Genomic DNA, 19774 nt, shown 5'->3' with positions numbered 1-19774 from the left:
CCAATGACCAAAACTGCTAGAAGTACAAATAAATACAGAAGCATAAGATGATCAAACAAGTAGCCGCCATACATGGAATGAACAAGAACGAGACATATATAAGCCCCTGTTAAAAATATGCATCACTGTGAACTTGCTTGGACTTCTGCAATCTGCACCAATCGTGATGAAGGCCAAATTAAAGGTCTGTATGGCAGTTGCACAGATATATGTGCTGAAGAGTGAAGACGGTGAAGCGCAGCAACACTGACAATGGCAACACCTCTACAACATCTCGTGTGAGTGCAGTCCGCAGAACGATTAATTAATCACTAATTTTACTTCAAGCAAGAGGAGGGTAGGGGTGTTCATCTCTTCCGAAGACAAAATTATCTGGTTGTGTACATACCTTGGAAGGTAGGTTAATTCATAGTCTATTAATCATCTCCCTTCTCCATCGCTCCCATTCTTCGCATGTGTAGATAGCTCCTGGCTACAATTGTACACATAGCTGATAGATTGTGCATGAAGCTGCCATTTCCGACATCCCTGAGATGCTCAGACAGAATGAGATCCTCAGGACCTTGAGGGAGACAAGGAGGAGAAAAAGGTCATATACGCCTCTGATCATAATATGCAACACTTCAAAAAGAGGGCTTCTGCAATCTGCGCCAACCGTGCTTACATATTAATCCATCAAGGACAAATGTCTGTATGACACGTTGACACCTGCACACCAAAATATTTGAGCTGAAGAACTAAGACGGTAGGTACAGCAGCACAGGCAGAGGTAGCATGTACAAGGTCTCATCTGCAGAGCAATTAATTAATTAATTAATTAATAATTACGTTATATTCTATAAGCGAGGGGAGGGTGAGGGTGCCAATTTATTCTCAAGAGTCAAGACAAAAGTGTACCTTGGAAGTGACCGCTGAGGTTAATGATTCACAACCTCATGAGCAATCATCTCCATTCTCCGTAGTTCCCATGCTTCGAATCGCTGAGCTACCTCCTCGATGGAACTGTGCACATAAATCTCATGATCAATCATCTCCCTTCTCCGTAGTTCCCATTCTTCGAAACGCTGAGCTAGCTCCTCGCTGCAATCATGCACATAAAGATCACATGAAGCTGTCATTTCCGGCAGACCTGAGATGCTTGGACAGGAATAGATTCTCAGGGACTTGAGGGAGACAAGGCTTCGCAGATCTGCAGGAAGTAACAGGAGGTTCGGGTAGCCCCCAAAGTGTAGCTCTCGGAGGGAGGTGAGAAGCTGGAGCACTCTCTCCTGTTCCTTCCGTTAGGCTGACCATCGGGCTCGTTCTTTTTCCCCAGAAATCTTGGTATCATAGAGAAGTGAGCTGTTTGCAGAGGGACATGGTAAGGACAGAGGTGTCCCCAATAATCTCAAGTCTTTTCAGTCGAGACAAGATCTTACAAGTCCCTTGCTGTTGCAACAAAAGCTCCATCCATGGAGGTAAGCTCGAGGAGGCAGATACTATGAAGGACGTCAGATTTGGAATAGGACTGGAATCCCTCGATTAAAGCAAGCGACTCACAATCTATAATTTCTAACTCTGTCAGCTCCATGCAGTATCCCAGCTGTAGAGAAGCAAGCAACTCACAATGTCTAATGTTTAACTCTGTCAGTGCCTTACAGTATCCAAGCTGTAGAGATGTCAATTCTGGACTTTCCCATATCCCCAATTTGGTTATGGCAGGGATGCAGGACAGCAAACTGGACTGGACATTGTTTGAGATTTGAGATCTAGAGTCTGTCAATTGATCGAGGGAGCAGTTCAATCTGATTTCCACCCTGTTCTTGGTCCTGTAGCTTAGGATTCATCTCGATCTCCAAGTTTCGAAGACAGCTGAGGAACTGCAAGCCCTCCAATGTACCCAGCTGTTGACACTTCGAAATTGTCAACCTTCGAAGAGAGGTGAGGAATTGCAAACCCTCCAATGCACCCAGCTGTGCACACCTCAAAATTCGAAGCTCCTCCAAGGCCATGCACGAACGGAGCTGTACACACTTCAAACATGGGCTATCCATGAGGCTCAAGTATCTGAGGTAGGCTAAGCCTTTAGGGAAGTAGGACGATTCTGGGAGATGACTAAGAGAAAGCACTTCAAGTGACGACGGGAGTAATCCAATGTGACCCAGCCCATTGGGCCAAGTTGGGCCGGACCGAACTATGCTACCGCAGCACCGAGTTACTGTAGCTGCGGAAACACTGTAGCTGCGAAGTTCAGTAGGTACCGTGAGTAGCGCAAGGACGCATACCATTTTACACGAAGCGAGAACGAAAACACAAACGAGTTGCTACGTAGGTGGGCCCCCCTCGATAGAAATGGCCTGTGCCGTGTGCCAGGCCTAGGACGTTACATCCAACGTCCATGTTACTACTATCAACATCTTTAGTGCCGCTCGCCAACAATGAACTCAGCTTTGGGCAATCATAGATATCTAGCAGCTCAAGAGTGGTGAATCCTCCAAAGCCTCTCTTGCCACAATAAAACTCTAAATCTACACATCCATAAATAGTTAGCTGCTTTAGAGAACAGAGGATGTTACATGGCACTTTCAATAGTATTTGGTCTTCGGCTGACAGCATCACTGCTGAAGCCAAACTGTTGCTTCCTTCCGTTTCTTTAGGTTGACTGATCCATAACCATTTTATTTGTGGACAGTCACGTAAGCTCGATTTCTCAAGGGACCGCAACTGGGGAAGCATTTTAGTCAACCACCCTCCTGGTATGCTGGAAGACGAAATATCAAGATGTTTGAGAGATGGGAGAGCGGGGATCTTTCCAGATGAACTCTTTTCCGAGGCAGCCTCTAACGGGATGGGTGGCTTGAGCAAGTTAGAGCAGTTGCGTATACTCAAAGACACTAAACCGGTGAGCTGGCTGAAACCTTCACTTGAAATAGAAATCAATTTTGGAGCAATTCCACATGTCCAACCATCTGATGCCCCTAAGATTATGGAATACTAAGATCTGGTCATCCAACACACTCAACTCATTGGATTTTATATTGAGCGATTTGCCATCTATATTTATTGATAGTTTTCCTTTGATGGAAATTTTCTGTATATGAGCAAAAGGTGGAAGCGGTAGAGTCTTACCGCCTGTGACCGGAAGGTCCTGGGTTCGAGTCGCGGTCTCCTCGCATTGCACAGGCGAGGGTAAGGCTTGCCACTGATACCCTTCTCCAGACCCCGCACAGAGCGGGAGCTCTCTACACTGGGTACGCCCTTTATGAGCAGAAGGTGGAAGGGGACGAGAGATCATCAGATTAGGGCAATCATGGATGATGAGTCTGTTGAGACTAGATCACCTCCTGCTCTTCTTGTGAAAGTGAAGATGGAGGAGCCATCAGCCCACTGCACCTTTCCAGGCTTGGCATTTTAATCAACTCCAACTTCTCCAGAGGAGGAACTGACAACTCTCTCACAAGATGCAGGTCCATTAACTTCAGCTCCTTGAGTGCCCTCACTCCTCTCAGTGGAAGGATTTCCCACTTGCTGCAATATCATTCATCTAAGTATGTATGCCAAAATTTGCAAATGAGTACAACTATTCAAACAAAATTAAAGAGTAGTAGTTACATTATATGAGGACAATAGCAGATGGTGAGTTTCCTGAGAGACGAAAACCATGACTGCTGCTCAACTTGGAAAAGAAAGTAACTCTGGAAAAGAGTGAACTCGCTCAGCCCTTGATCATCATTACCCTTAGATCGGAGGTTAATTCCTTCCTATAAGTACCAAGACATTTTTCCAATCTTGGCATCTCAATCAAGATCAACTCTTCCAAGGAAGGAATTGAAATTTCTGTCAACTTCCACATCCTGATCAGTTTTAGCTTCCTAAGGAACGGAAGCATTTGGAGACGAAGAATTTGCCATTCCCTGCACTTCTCTAAATGAAGTATCCGCAGCATCTTAACTAACACATTACTGGCAAGCCAGGTTGGTAAGTTAGCACCGTTATACCTAGATATATGTATGTTAGTTTGATCTCCACCAAACAGCTAATTGGGCCCTTGGATCCGCGCCCTGATCGGGAGCGCCCAACCTCTCCATGGTTGGTGGGCCCCCGTCACACAGCGCCATAAAAAGGGAGGTGGGGGCCGGGGCACAAGGCACGAGGTTCACCTGAGCCGCCAGACGCCCCACCTACATTTCCTAACCCTAGCCGATCTAAGAGGGGGTGCTGCCAGCGACGGAAAGCGCCGCCACCGCCTCTACGCCACGCCCGATGACCACCCCGTCGTCGGACTTCCCTACTACTACTACTACTCCGACATCCTCCGTGATGACTACGCCATGGATGCCTCATCCTCCACCAAGCCTGACGGTCAGATGCTCCTACATCTCCCTCTCTCTCTCTCTCTCTGTCTCCCTCTCCCGAAGCATGTTCTAGGTCTAATTGATTCAACCATTAAGCAATTCACCCTCCTATCTACACTTAGATAATCCTTAAGGCCTAACAATGGAATCAGAGCCCTCGATCTAGTGTGTAGATCGTGTCAGGGGTAGTAGATAAGAAGAAAGTGATTAGATCCGGTTCGGATCTAAGAAGAGAAGAGGGTTCATCGAACCCTAAACCCTAATCGGGTGAAGAAAAGGAGTAAGAAGGGGGTCTCGGTTTCAAAAAAGCACTCGAACCTTAACCCTAACCCGTCGGGGAAGATAAACAGTAACCAAACCCTAACCCTAGCTAGACCCGAACCCAAACCCTAACCCCAAATCAGACAAGATCTGAGAAAAATAGAAGAAGAACCAAGAAGAAGAAGGGAAAAAGGGAAGGACTTGGGAGGCGGCTTACCTCGCCGCTGCCGACACTGCCATCACACGAGAAAATCACCGTGCTGCCGCCTCACCGGCGCGCGAGAAGAAGGCCGAGCCGCTGGCGCGTGAGCTCCGGCCAAGGGTGCCGCCGCTAGGCCGCTTGACGGTGGTGCGCTCACCCGCTGGGGAGCGCGCGCGCCGGCGAGGGGGCCGGCGATGGCGCCATCACCTCTCTACGCTCTGTCGCTCGGTGTCTGCCGGGGCTGAGAGAGAGAGAGAGAGAGAGAGAGAGAGAGAGAGAGAGAGAGAGAGAGAGGGGAGAGGAGAAATGGCTAGGGTTTAGGAGCCGGCCGCCATGCGCCATTTTTGTTCTGCCGAGACGCACGCTCGACCGTCGATCTGAGATGGACGACTGCGAGAAAATGGGCTGAGATAGAGCCCAGGCGAGAGCGCGCACCGGGCCGCTTTGCTAGCCCAGGCCCAGGTTGCGGCCTGGGAGGCACAGCGGGCGCGCACGGGCGTGAGCAGGCCGAGCCGGTTTCTTCCGCTGGGCCGAAGAACAGTAGAGGATTGAGTCCAATTTCCTTTTTTCATTTTCCAGTAATATGTTTATTTCCTGGAAATTGATTAATGGCTCAATGAAAATTAGAAAAAAGTGTTTTTTCCTGTGGGTAAAATTCACTAAATTGAGTTAATTTTTCCGCTGCAAAGATAAGTTTATCCTCTGATTAATTTTGGAACCAACGAGAAAATTTTAATTGGAGGAGTAGCCAAAATTTATTTAAGTTAATTACGATATTGTTATTTTCTGACCAACGTTGATGATAACAATATTGTAATTTTATTTATAGGTTTCACATGCATTAATTTTATTTCTGCCCAGCAGTGATGTAGAATTAATGTAGAATAAGTTTATATTTATGATATTGCTATTTTTCTGACCAACGTTGTTAATAGCAATATTATAATCCATTTATGAGTTATTTATGCATTAATTCTATTTCTGCCCAACGGTGATGTAGAATTAATATAGAACACATTGTATGTTTTAATTTTGACCAACGTTAAATTAAGGCATGCAATTGTTGTATTAAAAGTTTCTCACTTTTTTCTGATTCTGTTTTTAGGCTACAACCCAATGTCCTTTATCTCGGCCATTCCGTCGCTAAATGGTAGCAATTATGGCGTATGGCGAGAGAAGCTTGAGATGACACTTGCGCTATCCGACAATGACCTAGCACTCACCACACCGTGTCCCATTGTTCCTGAGGACCCGGTGCAGGGAAGAAAACGAGGCTGAAGCAGCTTTCGCTACTCGTCAGCGTGAGCATGCTACAGTGAGAATGAAGTATGATCTTGATCATGCGAAGTGGGTCAGCTCAAACCGCAAGTGTTTGATAGTGCTCAAAAGCACAATTGAGGATCCCATAAGAGGGGCAATCCCAGAATGCACCACCGCCACAGAGTATCTCAAGAAGGTGGAGAGTCAGTTTACTGGCTTTCAAAGGCTTATACTAGCACTCTTATTAAGAGGCTAGTAGATGAGAAATACACTGGCAGTGGGATAAGAGAGCACATACTAAGAATGAGCAACACTGACATCTAAGTTCAAACCAATGGACATGGGGCTCAAGGATGAGTTCCTAGTTCATTTGATTTTTGCTTCCTTGCCAAAAGAGTATGAGACCTTTGTTGTAAATTACAATTTACAACTAGAAAAGTGGGATATAGAGAAGCTCATTGCAATGTGTGTGCAAGAAGAGGAGAGACTCAAGAGCTCACAAGGTGACCATGTCAACCATGTGAAGCATAACCAGAAGAAGAATTTCAACAATCAGAATTCTAAACAACAAGGGAAACCTCAGTGGGATAGTAGCTCCTCCTCTAAGTCACAAGGAAAGGCCCCACAGAATGATCACTACCAGAAAGACCAAGTAGACAAGGACACCTGCAAATGGTGCAGGAAGAAGGGACATTACCAGAAGGATTGTCCAGAGTTCCTGAAGCACCTGATGAGGAAAGGTGAGGATGTTATTACATTCATAGATGAATCCCTGTATTTAAGTTATGCAAAATCCACTTGGTGGATTGACTCAGGTGCAACAATTCATGTTGCAAATTGATTATAGGGATTCCATACGAGGAGGACCCTACGAAGAGGAGAAAGATGCATTAAAGTTGCAAACGGAGTCGAAGCTGAAGTTGAAGCCATAGGAGAACTCCCATTAGAACTAAAGGATGGCTTTGTACTTAAGCTTAGAGACATTCTTTATGTATCCTCTTTGCGTAGAAACTTGATTAGTGTTTCATGTCTTGATGATGATGGATATGATTGCCATTTTGGTAATGACAAATGTAAGATAATGTTTAATCACAAGTGTGTTGGTCTTGCCTTCCGACAAGATGAACTTTATTTATTGTCACTTTGTGAGAATGTGAATGATGTGAACACTGAGAATGTGATTGCCTCCTCATCTATGAATGTAACAAATAAGCAGAAGAGAATTGATCATGAATCTTCAAAATTATGGCACTGTCGTTTAGGCCATATTTCGAGGGAGAGAATAGAACGATTGATTAAGGAATCAATTCTTCCGCCATTAGAATTTTCAAATCTAGAACAATGCATTGATTGCAGTAAAGGAAATTATGTAAAGAAAATAAAGAAATACGCCAAACGAAGCGCATGAATTTTGGAAATAGTTCACACAGATATCTATGGTCGATTTCCTGTGAAAAGTGTGGATGGTTATGACTCTTTTATAACATTCACAGATGATTTCTCTCGTTATGGCTATATTTATCCAATTAAAGAAAGAACAGAGGCATTAGATAAATTTAAGATATTTAAGGCTGAAGTAGAAAAGCAGCATAATTTAAAGATTAAGATAGTAAGATCCAACCGTGGGGGAGAGTACTACGGTCGTCATACCCCATATGGCCAAGTTCCTAGACCTTTTGCAAGGTTTTTGCAGAAAAATGGCATAGTTGCCCAGTACTCAACACCGGGCGAGTCTCAACAGAATGGAGTAGCTGAAAGACGTAACCGTAACTTAATGGATATGGTGAGAAGTATGATAAGCTACTTCACCCTGCCGATAAGTTTGTGGATGGAGGCATTAAAAACCGCCATTCATATTCTTAATCAAGTACCAAGCAAGTCGGTGCCCAAAACACCGTATGAGTTATGGACAGGAAAGGAACCCTCACTTAACCATTTACGAGTGTGGGGCTATCCAGCTGAGGCTAAAGTATTTAACCGAAACATTGGAAAGCTGGATTCTAAGACAGTCAGTTGTCATTTCATTAGCTATCCAAATAAGTCATAAGGTTATCGCTTCTATTATTCTGACAGACATACAAAGTTTGTAGAAACAAGACACGCTGTGTTCTTGGAAGATGCAATGATTAGGGGGAGCATGCTACCCCGAGAAATTAGCCTCGAGGAGAAGCGGGTATACGTACCCACTTCGATGATTCAGGACCCATTTTTCTCGCTACCTGTTGTTGCTGCACCAACAGTGCAAGACACTGTAGTGACAACACCTGTTGTTAGTTCTCCCATTGCAACAACAAATGAAGATGAGGAACCTGTCCTTCAAGATCCTATAGAACCAGTTGTTGCACATGAGGAAGAGCAACAACAACCTCAAATGGAACAAGTGCCAACTATTGAGGCCCCTAAAAGGTCTCAAAGAGCCAGAAAGTCAGCTATTCCTGATGACTATGAAGTCTATGACTGTGAAGAATTTTAAATGGAAGGTGATCCCACCTCATTTGAAGAAGCCATGAGAAGTCCTCACTCATCAAAGTGGCTTAAAGCCATGGAAGATGAAATGAGATCCATGAGTAGAAACAAAGTCTAGGAATTAGAAGAAATTCATAAAGGAGCCAAAATAGTAGGCTGTAAATGGGTCTACAAAACGAAATATGACTCCAAAGGGAATACCGAAAGATATAAAGCCTGACTTGTAGCAAAAGGCTTGACACAAAGAGAAGGAATAGACTATAATGAGACATTTTCTCCAGTCTCATGTAAGGATTCTTTTAGAATGATAATGGTGTTAGTGGCACATTACGATTTAGAACTACATCAGATGAATGTAAAGATGACTTTCCTTAACAGGGATCTAGATGAGAATGTGTATATGGCACAACCAACAACGTGTTTGGCTACACTTCTTTTGGCTAATTTGGGCCTACTGCTGAAGCAGCCATAGTGCAAGCTTCAGCCGAGCAAGCAGCCATCAGCCAGCAGCAACCGAAGCGGTATCCAATTCAAATGTCTGACATCAACCAATTCAATTCAAATTCTAGCGGGAATCATCAAATGGCGCCACAACTTGTGTGCCCCATTACAATGGCTAATTAGTCATCACCAAATATTTCCAAATGTCTACAGTCCTCCACATCTACAGTAGCCATTACGTGGAACAATTACAATATTCTACAATTCAGTACATCTAACAGATAGCATCTAAGCCTACTAAAATCCACCAAGTACATAACGTGAAATCGTTCTCCATAACATCACAGGTCGAGCCGATGAAAACTAAGCACACGAGTTGTGCAGTCACAAAAGAGTACATATTCTCTTTATCATCTTCAAACTTTGAGAACAGGTCTGCACAAAAGATTACACAGATAGGTCAATTAATAATGAGGATAACTAATGACTATTTCAGTAAAGAGGACAGTGAGGCAATATATGCCCAGCAAAGTGCTCTATGGGTGATTTCACATTAACACTAAAATATTATCTCATTCTAAATCATGAATTATAGGAAAGTGTGTGTGACAGTATAGGTACAGCACATCAACATACGGTTCCATTTAGTAGCTGCAAAACTGCTAGCAGATTAAGCATCCTTAGGTGAGCTTGTTATAGATTTCCTCTAATGATAATTAACAAAAAAAGGCAAACGACACAACTCATTTGTGGCCACAGAATATCTGGAGTCAAGATCTAAACATGTCATATTCAAGATGAAATGGTAATCATTCCAGGCCAGCATATGCATGATGAACAAACTAAGGATGGTACCAGGACTGCTCAAGCATGACATGAGCTAAGATAAAGATATGCAAGACAATAACGATATAGCATATCACAATAGGTATCAGCATATGCCTCAGTGTACATACCTATGCACTACATAGCCCATAGTCCCATAGCGATCCAATCTCGCACTTGTGACATATCTTCACTTTCAACTGATGCCGCCCATGCTAACAGGTTGTAATCTACACCCCTATGAAGATTCCTCGCTGCAGCCCTCCATCCGTTTTCGCCCTCCACAAAATTGTGTAGAGCAAAACATGCAATTACCACCTTCACTTGCTTAGGTCTCACATAATTTGGGACTTCGGACAGAATGTGCCACCGAGCTTTCAGCCTCCCAAACGACTGTTCCACAACATTGCGCAACCTTGAATGTTGGTAGTTGAATTTCTCCATATATCCATCTGCCTCTCTGGCTTTGAAGTCATCCAGATGGTATCTTGCATTCCAATATGGCCCCAAATATCCTGCGCGCATGGTGTATCCAGAGTCCACCAGGTAGTATCGTCCTGCAACTCATCAAGTCATTTCACCCATTACTCACAAAGGTACTCTTACAAATTGAGAACGTAGTCAACGATAATGCAATATTGCCTGCTGGGGGATGCGGGTAATCTGGTCGCCCCATATAATACGTCAGAACTGACATGTCATGAGAAGACCCCGCCGATCCCGCACCAACATATGTGAAAAGCCTATCCATGTCCACTATCCCTAACACATTCATGGTAACATCTCCTTTTCTATTCATGAAGTCCACCCGTGACTTGCGACTAACTTGCACTTTGATGTGTGTTCCATCCAAAGCCCCTATGCACCCATCAAAGTAGGGTCTGAATTCGTCGAACCTAGGATGGATTTTTCTATACTCCGGATCCTTTACCGCAACAACCATCTGGGCAAATGAGTACATGGCATCTGCAACCTCACCCATCTTCTCACTAACTGTGCCCAAACCCCTCCTAAATCTTTGGGTTATATGTCTAGTTGCCTGCTTTGTCGCACACACCCATAGGAACATAGCTAGTGACTCATACGATGACATGTCTTGTGAACTACCTAGCCCATGATACTGCACTAACTCATTGTGCAACTTTATGAAAGAGTGAGGATACATCCAAAAGTTGTCGAAGCAATTACGTTCATTATGCAAATTTGCTTCCACCCATTGTCGTCCGGTCAATTCTTCGAATGGGCACTGAGGATTCGGCATAGGACTTTGCCTCGAACAAGCCACAGCAGCAAGCGCAGCTCCAAGACCCGCCAACTTGACTATGTTTGCCTTGAGTTTCTTCTTTGGGCCATCACTGGAAGTTGTGCTCTCGCTGGACTGTTCGTCGGAATGTTCAGTGCTGCTCATTCTATAAAACAGGAACTGAATCATTGAAAGAGAGCAATTGGAGGCATACAAATTGGAGCTGGAAAGGATTAAATCAGCATTAGAAGCTGAAAATGAAAGAATATCAGAAGAGAAGAATAATCTGAAACTCACAGAGCAAGAGAGGCAGGAGCATAGCTTGCTGACAGCAAAACTTAAGAAGGAGATTGAGGAATACAGAATGTGAAGCAACTCCGTATCTGAGGAGATGGAGGATTTGAGGAAGCAACGATAGGAAAATACAAGGACCAGCTGGAGAGTTTGCGGAGGGAGACAACAGTCTATAGACCCACTCAGCACAAAACAGGTTGCTGAAAAGAATAATCAAGATACTTAAATAATGGCACATGGAAAACCCCTATCTTGATGTGGCGTGTAGTGTATATCATGGGCAAACCAATTTGCCCAAAAATAAGAGACCAACTAACTCTCACCGATTATATTGTACACTGACAAGAAGATACTCCATCCGTTCCAAATTATAAAACATCTTATAGGATGAACTAGATAATAGGGAGTACAAAGTTACAACTGCATAATATTGTTGGCGAACATTCAGATTACCATCAACTAAGTATAAAAAATAGGTGATAGAACATAGGAAAATATCCACTGACCTCTGGTGCTCCTTAGAGCGCTCAATAAACTCGGCGGTGATATCAACACTTTGATAGGATGCAAGAACAGCCCTGATGCAGGTCTTACCGCTGCAGTTTTCAAATACTGTGGTCTTTCAAATACAACATCCAAACAGGCCTGAAACTATATGCCATATATTTCCTTCAGATTCACTTATACCATGTACGACAGTATAATGAGTTACTCCAGATCAGCAATTTATAGTAATGTGTTCCCAAAAAAAAGGCATACCTCACTGGCGCATGCAGAGGAGGATTTAAGTTTTCTTTAGCCCAGTTCAAGACAATCTGTGCAACAGCAAATTATTATACAAATTAGAGTGACAGAGAATGTCAAAAGCCATGTTGAATATTAATCAGAAGCAAAAGGTCAATGGACAGAATGCCCAACCTTAGAAAATTCTGGAGTAATTGCAAGTCTGGGATACCGTTTTGTCAAGGACAGATAATCCCTCTCTTCATCCACGAAGCGAATGGCAAAACCTGCAAATAACATCATAGTTAGCATTAAGTTCACAGCGTTAAGTTCATTTACAGTTCAATACCCGACAACATTCCAACTCACTGTTCAATATGGAATAGATCAAGAAAAAACATACAGGTCAAGAAAATAGCATGACCCTTGAGAAGGAACAAATGAACAATCCTCTGTTGTTGCCTTTTTATGCAAATATGACTAAATAAATAACATAAAAGAAGGAAACCGGGTAGAAGTTTATTATGATGCAGTACACATAGAACAAAGAGTTCATGCCAAACGCTCACAGTACATGAAACGAATTCGAACAAGCAAACACACATCAATTGAAACATTTGAACACTCATGCAAAGAAATTAAACGAAGGATGCCTAAACATCAGCGTTGCTGCAGTTCCATTTGTCTACTTGTTTTCCCAGTTAAAGGTGATCCAAGTCAGTCGGCCTTCGCGTGTTTTCATGGTTAGGAACGTCCTACGGTTGAGTTTCTTCCTGCATAGGTACATGGCTCTCAGGAACTCCTCGGTCCCCTCTAGAAAACCATCTTGTTCTAAAATCTGACGCACTTGGTCCATCTCCTTTTCCTCCTGGCTGAGTTGTGGACCACTCGATGCCATCTCTTTCACGGTGTCTGAGATGTCTCTCATGCAGTCCTCCAAGCTGGCACTCTTCTTTTTCTGCGGGTTGTCCACCACGTGGTCCCTGGTGCGCCTTTTGGACGACTGACCAACACTGGATCTAGCTACGAAGTCCTATGACATAGCTGCAGGAGTGGCTTCGGTCATCCGTGGCGGTGTCCTCTCACGGTGCCCATCGGCACTAAGCATTGTGCCCCTATCTCTGGGTTGGTGCTCGTACAGAGTGGTTAGTTCGTCAAGGAACTCTAGTGGAGCCCCAGGATCCACACCTTCATCAGTATGGTCCTGCAGGTGAACAAGATAGTTATTCAAACAGTACATGTCATTGCACGAGTAGACCCAAAGAATAGATAAAAGGAGTTACCTCTTCCTCTTCTTGGAACAAGCTAGGATCAGCTGTGACACCTCCAGTTTGTGGGTCACGTCCGAGGCCTATATGGGTGATACGGTCGTGCCAGGCGAAGTAGTGTCGCCGCATGGCCGATAGCTTGTTCTGCAGCTTCTTATTGTCCAACTGAAGGCCAGTTTGTGAGGCGAATCCGCGGTACACATTTCTCCATCCTAGTTTAGTTAAGCCCCACTGGTTGAAGTTCATTTTGTTCTTCTCAGCAATGCAAAGGTCCAGGAGAATTTTTGTATCCTCATAGCCCCAATGGGCTCGGCCACTAGACGTCTGTCCATGATTCCCCGACATCTGTACCCAGGTGCAGTTACTATGGTGCTGTACTTACACTAGATGTATGTGGTGCTACAGTAAAGAAATGGGCATGATGCACAAAACATACATGCAACATAAGCAAGGAATAAACATGAGTACACTAGTCTCTTAAGGCCTGATAGTTTTGAAGGAACTAATGTCCTATTTTTTTAGTTTTGTATGTATTACAGTGCTATACTTTGGGCAGGCCTATTTTTTTAGATTTATAGCTGGGCTGCTGCTTCTTTATATGAGTGAGGAGGATGCATTCTGGTTTTGGGATGTGTTTATGCTAGCCAATGGTTTATCATAGTTTTCACATATTCCTTCCCATTTTATCTAACTCTTAGAGTTTGGGATGTGTTTCTTTATGAGGTTAGAACTTATCCTGCCATATGTGTATTTCGTGTTCAGATTGCATCTTGGTTTGTTTGACTTTTCTCTAGGCAGTATTGCTTCATAAATAGTATACTCTCTTATATCTTTACAACTCCTTTCATTAGGAAACCCCACTGGTTTACATAAAGAGTTTTGACTTAAGATATACTACCTCTGTGCACGAAACATACAGGTAAGATGAATGTGGGGATACATTGAAGAAATGGGCATGATGCACGAAACATACAGGCAAGATAAGTAAGGAATAAACTAGAGTACACTTGCCTTTTCAAGCAACTTCGCGTGTTTGGAACGCCGGTAGTAATGCCTGGCTTCAGGTGGTGAGCACGACGAAGAGGACGATTGTGCCAGTGTGGACACCGTTGCATAGAAGACGTTTAAAACTTGAACAAACCGCTGAGAGGGGATCCGTGGAGGCCGAAGGCGATGACGACGAGCTGCAAGGCGGAGCCGTTGGCGTCGACGAAGAACACCCGGATCTACCCATGAGGCGGTCAGAACCGGACAGGGGGGAAGAAGGCGGCCTCGGATCCGGCGGCGGAGTGGGGCGGTACTGCGCAGCTGGCTACGGTGGCTGGCAGCGTGGCGACGAGGAGAAGGGGCGACAACGATGGGGAATGACGTTCAGCAAGGGGAGGATGACACCGTTGGATCCGGCGGTGGAGTGGGGTGGGGGTGTGCCGGTGGCGATCGTGGCGGCTGGCGTCGAGACGAGAAGACAGGGCCAGAGCAACCCAAACCCTAGGTGCGGCACGATGGGGATGATATTGAGCGAGGGGGAATGCCGGTGTTGGATCCATCGGCGGCGTGGGGCGGGGGTGCGCCGCTGACGGCCACCGCAGTTGGATTCGCGAGGAGAAGCCGGGGAGAGAGCGGCGCAGAAACCCTAGGCGCGACACGATGGGGAATGGAATGAGGGAGGGCGCGCGGGTGTGGTCCTCCACTTGTGGGTCTATCGAACGGCCGTGGGAGCTAGCTGATTTCGCTTTCCTGTAGCAGTAGGTGTAGCCAGCCGACAGCAGCCAACCATGGGGCAGCCAAACGGGTTGCAAAAGGTTTTGTTCTAGAAGGAAAAAGACGTATGGGATGCTGCCTGAAGAAATCCATTTATGAATTAAAACAAGCTTCAAGACAATGGTATTTTAAGTTTGATAGTACAATAAGAAAGTTTAGGTTTCAAGAAAATATAGAGGACAATTGCATTTACGCAAAGTTTAAGAATGGGAAATTCATTTTCCTAGTTTTGTATGTGGATGGCATCTTGCTCGCCAGCAGTGATGTTGGTCTACTACTAGAAACAAAGAAGTTCTTGTCCTTGAAGTTTGATATAAAGGATCTCAGTGAAGCTTCATTCGTTCTAGGAATAGAGATTCACCAAGATAGAGAAAATGGGGTTTTAGAACTATCGCAAAAGGCATACTTAGAAAAAGTTCTAAAGAATTTCAGCATGCATGCGTGTAAGCCTTCACCTACTCCCATAGTCAAGGGTGATAGATATGGGGAATTTCAGTGCCCCAAGAACCAATATGAGATCGATATAGTTCCATATAGTTCAGCTATCGGAAGTTTACAGTATGTTCAAGTGTGTACTCGCCCTGACTTAGCATTTGTTACCGGGTTACTTGGTAGATATCAGAGTAATCCATGAAGAGAACACTGAAAATTAGTAAAGAAAGTTTTGCGGTACCTGCAAGGTACGAAGGGTCTCATGCTAACATACATAAGATCTGATTCCCTGCACATATAGGGGTATACAAATTCAGATTATGCGGGAGATGATAGAAAGTCCACATCAGGATACATATTCACTCTCGTAGGAGGAGCTATATCGTGGAAAAGCTCAAAGCAAACCGTCACTACATCGTCCACAATGTATGCCGAGTTTGTAGCATGTTATGAGGCCACGGGGCAGGTGAACTGATTAAAGAAGTTCATACCCGGGTTGAAAGTGGTAGACGACATACATAAGCCACTGAAGTTATACTGCGATAATAATCCAGCAGTATGTTATGCTCACAACAATAAGTCAAGTGGTGCTGCCAAACACATTGACATAAAGTATTATGTTGTGAAAGATAAAGTCCGGGATCATATAATTAGTCTTGAGCATATAAGTACAGAAAAGATGCTCGTGGATCCGCTTACAAAACGCTTACCACCCAGTGTGTTCAGAGAACACTTAGCCGGCATGGGTTTAAGGGAAAGCCTATGATTCCTAGACAAGAAGAGCCTAGTTAAGAATCTATTTCAAAACAGAGAGGTACATCGTAGCTGTTTAATCTAATGGCAACAGACTGTGACGATGAGGCACGCTCTATGCACTGATCTATGATGGAATGGAAACAAGAGAAAGTAAGTAAGTTAAGTTTAAGTCATAAGGTGAGATCAAGAGGGAGAATGTTAGTTTGATCTCCACCAATTGGCCCAACGATCAATTGGGCCCTTGGATCCGCGCCCTGATCGGGGACGCCCAACCTCTCGATGGTTGGTGGGCCCCCGTCGCACAGCGCTATAAAAAGAGAGGTGGGGGTCGGGACACAAGGCACGAGGTTCACTTAAGTCGCCAGACACCCCACCTACATTCCCTAACCCTAGCCGATCTAAGAGGGGGTGCTGCCAGCGACGGGAAGCGCCGCCACCGCCTCTGCGCCATGCCCGACGACCAACCCATCACTGGACTTCCCTGCTACTACTACTCCGACACCCTCCATGACGACTACGCCATGGATGCCTCATCCTCCACCAAACCCGACGGTCAGATGCTCCTACATCTCCCTCTCTCTCTGTCTCCCTCTCCCAAAGCATGTTCTAGGTCTAATTGATTCAACCAGTAAACAATTCACCCTCCTATCTACACATAGATGATCCTTAAGGCCTAACAATGTAGACTTTTGAGGTTCTCATGAGGCTGAAGACCCTCAAGCACATCTTCTATTTTCCCAGCTATAAAAGAGTCAAGGTCCATGCCGAAATCGTTCCATGATAAGGACAATTCTTGCAGATACTCTTTGTCTATCAGCGAAGGGCGGGCATGGTGCAAGCGGTAGAGTCTTACCGCCTGTGACCAGAAGGTCCCGGGTTCGAGTCACGGTCTTCTCGCATTGCACAGGCGAGGATAAGACTTGCCACTGACACCCTTCCCCAGACCCCGCACAGAGCGGGAGCTCTCTATACTAGGTACGCCCTTTACTCTTTGTCTATTAGCCTAGCTCCGCTGGCCTGTTCTTTGGTCTTCACATTTTCAAGTTGAGAAATTTCAAGAGTTACAAGCTCGCTCATGGATCGAAGTTGTATTATCTCAAATTCACCAACAATTTGAACCTTGAATTTTATTCCCTGAAGAGAGGTCAGCTTCCCTACACTAGCGATTTCTGAGTGCACTTTCTCATGGGCAACAATATTCCATAAATTAATGAGATTATTCATACTTGTTGGTACAGAAATATTGCATCCAATGCCGGCATTGAAGAATTGAAGGTGATAAAATTTTATCAAAGCTTGAGGAAGAACAATATTCTTCTTAAGGTCTACATTTGTCCAAATTTTTGTGTTGGAGAACACACCGATAAATTCAAGATAGCGAAGATCATATGGATTTAACAAATCAGATGTAGTGCTGACATCATTATGCATCACATAAATCCTCGCGACTTATAAACTTTATGACTCAATGCATAAAGTGTGTAGAACCTTAATAAATGTATGCTGCTTCTGCCAAAAACCATCAAGGTCCTCAATTTTTCCGAGGACCCAATATTCTGTAGTATGTTCTGAAACTTGTCACAAGGGATACTGCAATGTCCATCTTTCTCATAAGCTGCTTCAGCGAATCCTTCACCAAATCAGTCTCATTGACCATCTTGGTGATGATACTTGTGGTTGTTAATGGTACTTCTATTTGCAATTGTGGTTGTAGATGATGGAGCACTTGGATTACTTGTGAACTTATTTGTGATATATTGTGAGACATGTGACGTTTGTGATATATATGTGACGTTTGTGATATATATGTGGTGTTGGTGATATATATGTGTTGCTGATGATATATATGTGATGTTGGTGATATTTGTTATATATATCTTCTGTTTGTTTGGATGTGATGTAAAAAACAAATAAAAAGTCTGTTTTCAGTCACTTTGCCGAGTGCAATGGCCATGACACTCGGCAAAGTGACTACCTGGGCACATGCTTTGCCGAGTGCAACGGCCATTGCACTCGGCAAAGGTCGCCTGTTTGCCGAGTGTCTTGCCGGTGGCACTCGGCATAGTGGCCACCTTTGTCGAGTGTCTGAGTCAACGGCGCTCGGCAAAGCAACGACCTTTGTCAAGTGCTTGACCTTGACACTCGGCAAAGCCGTCATCACGATGGCGCTCGCCGTCACAGCAACTTTTCTTTGCCGAGTGCCCAATAAAATGCACTAGGCAAAAAGGTCTTTGCCGATAAACTGTTTACTGAGCGTCCTTTGCCGAGTGTAACACTCGACAAAGTCTTTGCCGAGTGTATATCGGCCTTTGTCGAGTGCCTGAGGCACTCGGCAAAGAAGCTGAATCCGGTAGTGTACGACGCAAATAGGCTTGGTTGCCTAGGCCATGACATAAGTGGTGGGGCGCTAACGAATGTTTTGTAGCTCCAAACTTAAATTGAAAAGGTTAGGACTTAGGAGTGAGGGATGGACAGATATCGAGAGTGTGAGTAGAAGAAAGATATTTTCACTCTTTAATATTAATATTAGATGCATACATAGGTTACTAATTAGAGGTGAGTGTCTTATGTTAACCCTCACGAAATAGGTTAGAGTTGATCATGAGATTTCTTTGCAGTCACAAGCCAAATTGATGAAGTTATGCAGTCACAAGTCAATATTAATATCAACTTGAGTCTAACATTATTGATCCCTCGTAAATCTCAATTCAAACTCTAGTGTTATTTCTTGAGCACTATGGCCTAGGCTTAAACGTCCGCATATACCATCCGAAGTGCAATCTACAACCTAAAAATCTTTATTTCGAATAAAAATGAAAATGAAAGAAAGATGCAAGAAACACAAATTTCAACTTATCGTGAGAATTTAAAAATGTAGCAACTAACAAGATAAAAAAAAGTTAAAAGTCAAAATCTAGATATCACGAGACATATTCCGAATCAAGTACCAAGATAAGGTTTTAACTATATGCATAGCTAGCGGGAGAAAATTATAAATACAGATAAAAAAAATAGAGTAATTAATATATTTTTCACAACCTGACGTAGATTACAGGGTATCTACTCTCTTGGTCCCAAATTATAAGTCATGTTAGATTTTTTTATAAATATATAGCTTTTGCTATACACCAAGATACACGCTTCTTTTTTCGCAAACGTGCCTGAGCATGTATTTCATTAAGAAGAGAGGAGCTTACCTGCACCCAGAAGTGGCTCAGGCAGCACAAGATTCAAAAGTCAAGCAACTAAAAAAACCGACCCATGCCTAAGCTAAGGCTAAAAAGAGAACTATCCATGTAAAATGTGAAAAAGTCAAGACGACCTGAGGGAGTATATATTTATTGTGTTAAAATGGACAGAGAGAGACAATAGTGGAACACTCGGCAAACGGTTTGCCGAGTGTAGCACTCGGCAAACGCCACTCGGCGTAGGTTTTAACGGCAAAGAGCTATTTGTCGAGTGTCAATCGTCGGGTTTGCCGAGTGCCAAAAAAAAAAAAACACTCGGC

General features: G+C 44.0%; 2 pseudogenes; both read right to left on the bottom strand.

Moving 5' to 3' along the window:
* Positions 1-718: 718 nt before the first annotated feature.
* Positions 719-1991, bottom strand: LOC136479315 (putative disease resistance protein At4g19050; annotated as a pseudogene).
* Positions 1992-2720: 729 nt separating this feature from the next.
* LOC136479314 (disease resistance protein RGA2-like) lies at positions 2721-17490 on the bottom strand (annotated as a pseudogene).
* Between the last annotated feature and the right edge of the window lie 2284 nt (positions 17491-19774).

Source organism: Miscanthus floridulus, chromosome 9 (genome assembly GCF_019320115.1).
Source record: "Miscanthus floridulus cultivar M001 chromosome 9, ASM1932011v1, whole genome shotgun sequence".
In the NCBI taxonomy this organism is placed as follows: Eukaryota; Viridiplantae; Streptophyta; class Magnoliopsida; order Poales; family Poaceae; genus Miscanthus; species Miscanthus floridulus.
Note: the sequence above shows the minus strand (reverse complement) of the source record. Positions and strands in the feature narration are given on the sequence as shown.